We start from the raw sequence: 11,823 nt of genomic DNA on the forward strand, positions 1-11,823 counted from the left end.
CTAACTCTTCATCTTGAGTTGAAGGTGTAAGATTAGGCTGCTGATGTAGTTGTTGAAATTCTGCTGGTTCTTGGCCATCTAAGCTCCATCCAAAGGGTGAATGAGTGCTCCATTCTTGATTGTAGGTGCTTCCATACGAGTCATTTGGCCAACTTCCCGTATAATTCACCTGTTCATAGTTATAAGAACAATGAGCAACATCACTATACAATGGACAATCATTATTCAAATGTAAACCATAAAAAAATTCACAAAAAACTTGAGATGAAAGGATAGGAGTGGAGAGTTGATCGGTAGCCCTACAAAATGATTCCACTTGAGCTTTTAAAGATGCACAAGCATCCCAATTTTTTGCACTCTCTTGGTTCCTGATCTCGTTTTCCAACGTGTCATACAAAGAGTTTGAATTTAACATTGAACCTCCTTATCATTCACTACCTGAATCATAAAGTTAACTAAATAAATATGTACAAACAAAACAGAAATAAATAATAAAAAATGGCTAAATTAACAAAAAAAATAATTCACTCTAGTTCACCGTTAATATCCACGGCAACGGCGCCAAAAACTTGATGGTTGCTATCTATGCAGCTACAGTCTAGGGAGTGTACCTATCGATGCAGTCTAGCACTAATGGCGAGTATCAAGGTCGTATTCCTCAGGAAAGTGAAAGCCTAGAGTTACTCCTTTGTTCTTTGTTATATTAACCTAAAATGAATGATGAATAATTTCTAAACTAACTAATAGCTACAAGCTAAGTTCTAAGGGAGATGCAGGAGTAAATGGATAAATGAAATAACCCGGACAAGAAAGCAAACCTAAAGGGAACCTAAACTAGTTGGCAATCAAACAAAAGATAAAAGATTGATGACTCCAATTATGCTACCCGTGGATGAATTCTTAACTGAATTCAGTTTCTCTCTCGAGATAACCGAATTCCTAAACTTAATAACCTAAAGTTGGAATCTCTTCCTGACGATTGATTCTTAAATTAGCATTAAGCTTTAATCCGCCTCTATTAAGCTTTGTTAATTCTTAATCCGGCTAGTTAATTATTCTTATCTCTAAGTGATTATTAACCAGTTCTTGCTATTCAAAATTCCAATTGCCAAATGGACTTCTTAATCACATAAAGCAATCTAAACACCACAATTCACAACGTCTCATGAATAATGCATTATCTTATTAATACTGAAAGTAAGAAGAATACAAAACCAACTCAAACAATCCAACAATATAACATTAAGCCAACATAGTAAAGAAATCCCAATGGATTTAATCAATCTAGCTAAACATGTTCATTATCAAAACCCACAAGAATTCAATTACAACAATGAGTAAAGGTAAAGAAACCCGATTACACCCTTGGATGAGAGTAAACAGCCACAATTCCTCTTGCTCGAATTGAATCGATTCTTGTTCCTCTTGCTCAAATTGAAACCAATCAACGAACCTCGCCCAATCTTCAATCTTTGAAGGGAATCCGATTTAAACCTTGGTCCAAGTCTCCTTGCTTCTTGGTTCCAACTCAGAAAACCCTTAGAGAGAGAAAAATTAGGGTTTGGGATGTTCTCCCCATTTTTTTCTTCTTTCCTCTCTTCTTTCTTTTAATTAATATGTCCTGTCACCGCAAACATGACCGTTTTGATGCCCGTGTTGGGAACACGGGCTGGTGTTGATGGGCGTGTTTGGAACACAGCCCCGTGCTAATGCCCGTGTTACTCTCTGTGGTCGTGCTCCCTAACGCCTCTTCTTCTTTGATATCGAATGCACCCAACACAGCCCGTTTTGGTGCCCGTGTTGGGAACATGGCCAGTGTTAAAGCCAACACGACCATGTTCATATTAGGGATGCGCGAACTCGACTTGTTTCGGCAACTATGACGTCTAATTCTGCTCCAATTCATCCCTTTATCACTCTTTGACTTCTTTTGGACCTAAAGCACACAAACAAATGCATAGGGTGAGTATTGGGACCAATTCACATCCAAATGTACATAAAATCAGCCTTAAAAACCCCATTTAGATGTGTGTATTCTACGCACATCAAGAATATAAAATAATAATTCATTAAATACATATGAAAATTACATATACTATGTAAATTCATAAAATAAAGCACTTTCTAAATAACTTCTATTTTTAAATTTTATTCTTTCCTAAAATATGTATCTATAGTCAATTGTTTCTTCTTTGCAAGTGAACTAAATTTAATTTCATCTTTAACCTTTTGCAAAGTGTAGACCACATCTAGTATATTTTTTCTCATGTTGAAGCAAGTAATTTTTCAAGGTCTCCATTGCAAGAAAAGCCTCTTTTGGAGAAACATGTGGTAAAACATTATTATCATCTGGATCTTGATCGTCATTAGCTAGCACACCCATTATTCCTTCAATAATTTCTTCGTCTCTTAATGATTCCATTAAAGCTTCATTTTCATTAGGACAATTCAAAATCTGCTCAATCTTCATGGCATTTCTATAGTGCATATTAGAAATAACTTCTTCAAGTCCATAAATCCCTTCAACGTCACCAATTTCTTGTTCTAGAGGCATACCTTCCTCGGATTGAATTTTGCAATGTTTAAAACAATTTGCAATAGTTGTTGTCTTCACATTAATATTCCAAGTAGCATTAATAAAATTGATAGCATCTAGCACATTAATTTTTCAGGATTTATTTCCCCCATCTCATAGCCTTCCAAAATGCTAGAATAAAAATGACGCCGATAATAAACCTTAAGAGTTCGAATAATTTCAGCATCACATGGTTGAATTTTTTATGAAGTATTTGGAGGCAAAAAGAATACTACAACATTTTTGAAGCCTTTGATAACCTTTGAATGGGCTAGGCAATTGTCTAAGATGAGCATCACCTTTCTACCGGTCATTCTATTGTCAAACTGATGCAATGCTTATGCAACTACAACTAAGGTAGTGAGCCTATCGATGTAGCCTAGCATAACGGCAAGTATTAAAAGTATCATATCCCTCGGGAAAGTGAAATCCTAGAGTTACTATTTCGTTCCTTATTATCTAGCCTAAAATTAATAACGGAGGTTTCTAAATTTACTAATGACTAAAAACTAAATTCTAAGTGAAATGCGAGAATGAATGAGCAAAGAGAATAATCAAGACAAGAAAGCAAATCCAAAAAGGACCTAGACTAGTTGGCAACCAAATAAAGGATAATAGATTGTTGAGTCTGATTATGATACCCGTGGATGGATTCAAAACTGAATATGGTTTCCCTCTCAAGACAACCGAATTCCTAAACCTAAGAACCTAAAGTTGGAGTCTCTTCCTAATAATTGATTATTAAGTTAGACTTAAGCTTTAATCCACCTCTATTAAGCTTTGTTAATTCTTAATCCGATAAATTAATTAATCTTATCTCTAAGTGAAAATTAACTTGTTCTTGCAACCAAATTTCCAAACTCATTTAGAATTTCTCAATCGCTAAATGAATTCTATGAATAGTAACCAATACAATCAATGTAATGATAACTAGATTTATGTTATTAAATGCAAAAAGAATACAAGAAAGGAAACTCAACTAATCTAAAAAATTCAGTACAAAACCAACATAGCAAGGAACCCCAATGGATTCAACCAATCTAGCTATACATGTTCATATCTAAAGCAAATAGGAATTCAATTACAATGAAAGAATAAAGAAATTGAAACATATACACCCTTTTCCTAGAATTGGATGAACAGTTCAAAGCCTTGATCTACACTGCAGTTGATCTCCAGAATTGCTTCTTGATTTGCTCCAAAACTCCTCTTCAATCTTCAATCCAAAATCTAGAATCATGATTCTAACGTTCCAAGGTGGAATCAGTCTCTTGGAAGCCGCCCTAAAATGCCTGAAATACGTCTAGCAAAATTACAAAGGAAGATGAAGAGTCAAAATCGCCACTTCGGAACTCCCCCTTCTCTTTTTGGCTAGTTCCTTTTATACTTTGTGCAAATATGGGCGTGTTCCTGTGTTGGTCTCCAAATTATAGAATGAACTGAATCGAGCAAGGCCGTGTTCTAGCCCGTGTTAGCCAACACGGGTCGTGCTCTGGGGCGTGCTCTGGGGCGTGCTCTGGGGCATGGTACCCTTGGAAAACATGCTACTTGAAAGTGCTTAAGCTACATGGCCTGGAATTTCTGCACGGGCTCCAACATGGGCCGTGTTGACTTCCTAAAAGTCAACCCAAGGTCAAAAGATTATGATTCCATCCATTTTCGCCCGAAATTGATTTAAAATTGCTAGAGCACTAATGATGAACCTATAAAATCTCCTGGAACACGAAAGGACACAAAACACGGGTGATCTTGGAATAAAAACACAATAGATGCTAAGAAAATGCACAATAATATGCAAGCAAATATATGTAAAACTATGCATATCAAATCACCCCACACTTAATCTTTTGCTTGTCATAAAGCAATTAATAACTCAACTCATAAAACCGCAGTCAGAAAATCCTCAAAGTTCATGCCCCTATGTCACAATAAATAGCATTCAACACATCTCAAAAGAAACTCAATCGTAAGTCAAGTTGCAAATTATTAACAGAGAATGGAGATAATATCAATGTATGAATAATTTAAACACAATAATAGATATCAAGAACCAATGCTTCATAGGGATCACTCAAGTCACTCAAAGTATGTATAAGGTGAGAAACGAATCCTTCAAAGCAAATGCACAAAACCCGCTTACCATAAGCTTGCTCATAAATCCTATCTCTGCTACTATGAATAAATGAATACCAAAATCAAAGGGTCTTTAGCAGGGTTGTAATGGGGCTAAAGTAAAGGTATGGAGATTTGGGAAAGAAGTGTGAAAATGCTGGAAATTCTTACAATAAACAATAATGTATGCTCAAAGGATTAAATGCTCAAAAATATAAAATATATTCACTAAAATCCTCAATTTGTAGAATAATGCTCGAAAATACTATCAATCCAATGAAGAGATAAAGAAATAAGAAAATTTTTTTAACGAAAACTAGACTAGCAGCTTATATAAGAGAACTGCTACACACAACTGAATAAAGTAAAGAGCAAAAATACAGTTTCGATTGAAGGGAGCATCTAAAATATCAAAAAGATTTAGTGAATTCACCAACATAGCAAATGGCATTTTAATCCCAAATAAAAGAGAGCAAATCATAAAATTCCAGCATAAGGGTAAAGGAAAGATAACATGAAGAGGCTAAGATGTAAAGTGTAAAATGAAGAAAATGGAAAAGGCTCAACCATGGCTAACTAATGGAAATACAAAGGGTAGGCTTTTAGTCAAGTGTGGTGAGTCCTAAGTTGCCCAAATCATCTCATGGTATTCACAAACTCATGTAACCTCAACAAGCATTACAGAGCAAGTTCTAGAAGCAAAGCCAAGTACGATGCACACTCAAACAAGAAATATAAAAAGCATATATATAATGAATGCTCAACTGGCTCAATATTTCACATTTGAAGTGTGGCATTAGTTGCAATTAGTTTTCAGCATCATTAATTGAATCATCACTTAAGAAACACATGCATATGACATAATCAACCTTCTAAGTTAAAATTCGACAACTTGAGAAACAATTAACTAACACCGGTTTAACCCAGCAGAGTTGATGTATTAAACACCATTCATTATTTTCTAAAGGACAATGACCAACAAAGAAAAGTAACTGAAATTCTATAAATCAAATTCTCAATTAGCTTAAAAATAGCATACTTAAGTGCATAAGGACATAGTATCCTAACATCCTAACAATATACATAATCAGCGATAGCAAATTCAGATATAACTAAAAGAAAATCACAATAAAGAGAAAGGAACATACGGTTAACCCACCCCACACTTGAAGAACACTCTGTCTTTAGTTTAAAACAAAGTAGGTACCCCGCATGGGAAGTACAAATAAGGAAAACAAAATCAATAATATCCAAGTACCTAACATATATGAAAAATAAAGTAAAGAAAAGTAGAAGATGAAAGAAAATCTAGGGAAGACTGCCCTGATCATCCGCCAAGGCTGGTGGAGTGAAAATCGGTGCGTCCTCTGCAGGAGCTGAAATTGGAAAATACAAAAATAATAGAAATTGAAAATGAAAATTAAATGAAATATGAAAAATAAAACTAAGAAAATGTTCCAAAACCAAAGATCAAAGTGTCAAAAACACAAAATAAAAGTTGGGGTGCCTCCTAAAAAAGCGCTTCTTTTTCCCTTGAGTCATTTAGCTGGACTCGTCGACCACTCCCTGCATGTGCGGTTTAACTTGTACTGCGGTCCAATTGCCAGGTTATTGATGTCATCCATAAGAATTCTAGATGAGCAATAAGTGCGGCTAATCATTGAAGTGCCAACAATCCTCCAAGAAAATGCTTTTTAGTACTGCCTTAGAGGGGGCAATGTCATCTCCCTCAGCTTGGATGTTAAGTCAGCAGCTAGAATGACAGGTAACCTGTTATCCTCATCCAGATATGCATAGTTAAGATGCTGTGGCAGCTCTTTCAACTCGAGGACTGGTAGTTTCTTAAGTGATGGCCTTAACTTCTGCACACCTACACTGTGAATCACAATAAACTTATCAGTATTGTTGCTTGGCTCATTTGCTAACAGAAACTCAAGCTGCTCCAACACTTCCTCATTTGACAGCTCATGCTCATCTCCCCTTGGCAAAGTAACTTGTAGAGGGTCTTGAACTATACTTCCTACAACTGTGCCTCAATAGCATCATCAAATATATTAATAGCATAAACATCATCATCATGATCTAAAGACTGTCTCATAGAATTATGCAAGTCAAAGGTGACAGTCTCATCCCCTGCCCTAAGTTTTAGCTTTCCATAACAAACATCTATAATTGCCCTAGATATTGCAAGGAAAGGCCTATCTAGATTCAAGGGTATGCTACTTTCACTATCCATGTCTAAGATCACAAAATCAATAGGAAATATAAATTTATTTACTTTTACAAGCACATTCTCTACAATACCCCTAGGATACTTAACAGACCTATTGGCTAACTGTATGCTCATCCTAGTGGGTTTAGTCTCTCTTAGCCCTAACTTCGCAAACAGGCTATACGGCATTACATTAATGCTAGCCCCTAAATCAGCTAAAGCATTATCAATACGTAAGTTACCTATAACACAAGGAATAGTAAAACTCCTTGGATCATGTTGCTTTTCCAGTAACTTGTTATAGAAAACTCTCGAACATTCCTCGTTTCATGTCACGCATGCTAAGTCCTCAAATTTCCTTTTGTTACTAAGAATCTCCTTTAAGAACTTCACATACCTAGGCATCTGCCAAGTAGCAACAAAAAGTAAGTTTATATGCAGTTGTTTAAATATATCTAGAAATTTACTAAACTGTTGCTCGACTTGCACTTGCTTCAACCTAGCAGGGTATAGTATTTTGGGCTGGTATTTCCTCAGTGGAATCTCCTTTGCCTCTTCCTTCTCTAGTTCCTTCACCTTGGTAGCTTCAACTTTTTCTGCTTGAATCTACCTGCACATCAGCATCATTATTAGAAACAAAAGAAGAACCAAGAATATTCTTACCTAACTGCAACGTGATTGCGTTCACATGCTCTCTTGGGTTGGACTCTATAGTGCTAGGTAGAGTCCCTGGCTACCTCTCAGCCAACATCCTAGAAATCTGGCCAATTTGAGTTTCCAAGTTCTGTATGGAGGCCTGTTGATTTCTAAGAGCTGCATCCGCTTGCTGAAACATGTTCTCTGAAGTGGACACTAACTTCATCATCAATTCCTCTAAATTGGGTTTCTTCTCCTAGTTCTAAGGTAGTTGAGGGAGAACAGTTTACTGTTAGGGTTACTGCTGGTGCAACTGCTAAAATCCTTATGGACCTTGGGTGTTGCTATTTCACCATCTGAAGTTGGGATGGTTTCTTCACCCTAGGTTGTACGTGTTATTGTATGGGTTATTCTGCTGCTTGGGCGCATTTCCCATGTAATCAACCTTTTCATGGTCAACAGAAGAAGATGAAGAAGAAGCAAACATACCTCCCCCATTACAATTTGCACTGTAGTGCGGTCCACCATAAAACTCATAGCCAAGATATGCTGCATGGACTGGCATCTGGAGCTGGTCGATCTTCTTGGCCAAAAGCTCCACCTGAGTTGCCAAGGCAGATGTAGAATCTACCTGGTTCACCACTCCTTGCCATCCTAGCCTACTCCTAGAAGACTACCACTGATATATGTTCATGACCATCTACTTAATTAGGTTATGGGCCTACTCCAGCGTCTTACTGTTGATGGCCCCACCTGCAGCTGCATCTACCATATGCCTCGTGGCTGAGTTCAAGCCACTGTAAAAATTCTACACCTGCATCAATAATGGCAAATTGTGGTGTGGGCAACATCTCAGCAAGTCCTTGTACCTCTCCCATGCATCATACATGCTCTTATCATCAAACTGCATAAAAGAAGAAATAACATTATGCATCTTTGCAGTCTTAGCAGGAGGAAAGTGCTTATAAAGAAATTTCTCAGCCAAAAAACTCTAGGTGGTGATGGTGTTGGCTGGTAGGGACTATAGCCATCTCTTTACTCTATCCCTCAAGGAAAATGGAAATAGCCTAAGCCGAATGGCATCCTCGGGAGTTCCATTTATCTTGAAGGTATCAAAAGTCTCCAAGAAGTTGACGATGTGGGCATTAGGATCTTCACTGGGCAAGCCCCCAAACTGTACACTCTGTTGCACCATCTGAATGATATTTGGCTTAATTTCAAAATTATTTGCTGCAATAGGTGGCCTCAATATGCTAGTGGCATCCCCTCTAGGGAAGGTCTAGCAAACTCGTACTTTGTTCTTTTTTTTCTTTAACGGTGTTGTTGTTGTTGTCTCCCATATTTACTGGTGTATGGAAAAAAATCTCAATCTGTTCCTCCTCCTCCACGTCTAATCGCTTCCTCAACTGCCTGAGGGATCGCTCTAGTTTGGGTAGAGGGTCTACTGGTGCATGATTAGAACTCCTAGTCATAAACTACTTGAGATGAACAAGGCAGCAACAAACTAAACAAATAAATGGATGAATAAATCAATAAAAAGTAAATGACAAAAATAGAAAAGAAAAATGGCTAAAGTAACAAATAACAAATTTCACTCTAGTTTTCAAACAGGTCCCCGGCAATGGCGCCAAAAACTTGATGCGATGCTTATGCAACAATAACTAAGATAGTGAACATATCAATGCAGGCTAGCATAATAGTAAGTATTAAAAATATCATATCCCTTGGAAAAGTGAAATCCTAGAGTTACTACTTCGTTCCTTGTATCTAGCCTAAAATTAATAACGGAGGTTTCTAAATTTACTAATGACTAAAAACTAAATTCTAAGTGAAAATGCGAGAATGAAAAAGCAAAAAGAATAATCAAGACAAGAAAGCCAACTCAGAAAGGACCTAGACTAGTTGGCAACCAAACAAAGGATAACAGATTGTTGAGTCCGATTATGCTACCCGTGGATGGATTCTAAACTGAATTCGGTTTCCCTATCGAGACAACCGAATTCCTAAACCTAAGAACCTAAAGTTGGAATCTCTTCCTAACAATTGATTATTAAGTTAGTCTTAAGCTTTAATACACCTCTATTAAGCTTTGTTAATTCTTAATCCTTCAAATTAATTAACCTTATCTCTAAGTGAAAATTAACTTGTTCTTGCCACTAAATTTCCAAACTCAATTAGAATCTCTCAATTGCTAAAAGAATTCTATGAACAGTAATCAACACAATCAATGTAACGACAACTAGATTTATATTATTAATTGCAAAAAGAATACAATAAAGGAAACTCAGCCAATCTCAACAATTCAGTACAAAGCCAACATAGCAAGGAACCAAAATGGGTTCAACCAATCTAGTACACATGTTCATGTCTAAAGTAAATAGGAATTCAATTACAATGAAAGAATAAAGAAATTGAAACATATAGACCCTTTTCCTAGAATTAGATGAACAGTTCAAAGCCTTGATCTACACTGTAGTTGATCTCTAGAATTGCTTCTTGATTTGCTCAAGAATTCCTCTTCAATCTTCAATCCAAAACCCAAAATCATGAATCTGACATTCCAAGTAGGAATCAATCTCTTGGAAGCCGTCCTGAAATGCCTGAAACACATCTAGAAAAATTACAAAGGAAGATGAAGAGTAAATATCGGTGATCCGAAACTCCCCCTTCTCTTTTGGCTCGTCCCTTTTATACTTTATGCAAATACGGGCGTGTTCCTGCCCATGTCCCTTAACATGAGCTGTTTCCGGGCCGTGTTGGTCTCCAAATGACAAAATGAACTGAATCGAGCAAGGCCATGTTCTGGCCTGTATTAGCCAACACGGGCCATGCTTTGGGGCATGTACCCTCAGAAAATGTGCTGCTTCAAAGTGCTTAAGCTACACAGCCTGGAATTTCTACACGGGCTCTAACACGGGCCGTGTTGATTTTTTAAAAGTCAACCCAAGGTCAAAAGCTTCTGATTCCGTCCATTTTCACCCGAAATTGATCTAAAATTTCTAAAGCAGTGATGATAGACCTATATAATCTCCTGGAACACGAAAGGACACAAAACACGAGTGATCTTAGAATAAAAACACAATAAATACTAAGAAAATGCATAATAATATGCAAGCAAATATGTGTAAAACTATGTATATTACAAACCAACGAATAAATTTTTGAAAAAGTAATCCAGTCATGCATGCTCCCTTGTTGCTTGATAATGACAATTAAGATTGCCATTATTCACATTTTTAAAGCATCTAGGATTAGCAAACTTACCAATAATCCATAGAGGTACTTTATCTGAACCATCCCCATTGCAACAAACAACAACAATAAGTCTTTCCTTGTCTTTTCTCCGTCCTTCTAATTGCTTTATAGCTAGTGAATGATCAGCTTGCAAATAATAAAATAATCTTGTTTCATCCATATTATAAATATCCTTCTAATAAAATTTGTCCAATTTAGCTTGAATTGCAAGTAAAGTATTTTCAATATTCTCCATGACAACTGAACCACTTTCGTCGAACTTTCTATATGTCTCGCCTTGAACCGCTCTAGCCAACCACTTGAGAAGTTAAAGTCTGAATCTGCATCACCATACATTTTATGTAGAAACTCTTTTGCTTTAGTTTGAATCATTTCTCCAGTCATGTTCACTTTCTCTTGATATTGGAGAAACCACTCATACAATACCTTTTCTAATTCAGGATATTTGGCTGATTTATGCCTTTTAACATTGCTATTTGTTATCTCTTTTGAAAAATATTATGCTGACCTTTTGAGAGTATTTGATATTGTTCCTTGGCTGAGGGAGAGGCCAAACTTTTGTTGAACCCATTGTTACAAATCTTTTTGACTTGAAGAGGGATGCTCATTTTTGTACTCATATAATCCTTTTCGCATCTCATCTGTTATTGTAGATTTTTTTATACCTTTCAAATGAAGCCATTGAGGAGAAGATATATATGAATTCTTATATTTTGATATATGAAATTAAAGTGCATATTTCTATTTATAAACATCTTATTGTGCACTTGAAACACTTGTATTTTAAACCATATCATTCTCAAAATTAGCTCTGATACAATGCACCATCGTCCATCATGCATCTAGAATATCAAAAATCATTTCTAAATTCTTTAATTTCTTCATTAATTTTATATGAATTTAATAAAAAATGATGTTTAAAATATTAACTATTCTCTAAAATTATAAATATTAATTTATCGATAAAATAATAACCTCTATAAGATAAAATTTTTTTATGATCCCAATGTTATTATTTTATAAAGGTTCTATT

At 36.0% G+C, this 11,823-nt stretch overlaps 1 non-coding gene and 1 pseudogene across 1 annotated transcript; one reads left to right on the top strand and one right to left on the bottom strand.

The window, feature by feature from the left end:
* Positions 1-2,221: 2,221 nt before the first annotated feature.
* Positions 2,222-11,618, bottom strand: LOC107262697 (annotated as a pseudogene).
* On the top strand, positions 8,366-8,471 carry LOC112533733. Its single transcript, XR_003078068.1, has one exon. It is a non-coding gene; the product is annotated as a small nucleolar RNA R71 (small nucleolar RNA).
* Positions 11,619-11,823: the final 205 nt, after the last annotated feature.

This window comes from Ricinus communis, chromosome 6 (genome assembly GCF_019578655.1).
Source record: "Ricinus communis isolate WT05 ecotype wild-type chromosome 6, ASM1957865v1, whole genome shotgun sequence".
NCBI lineage: Eukaryota > Viridiplantae > Streptophyta > Magnoliopsida > Malpighiales > Euphorbiaceae > Ricinus > Ricinus communis.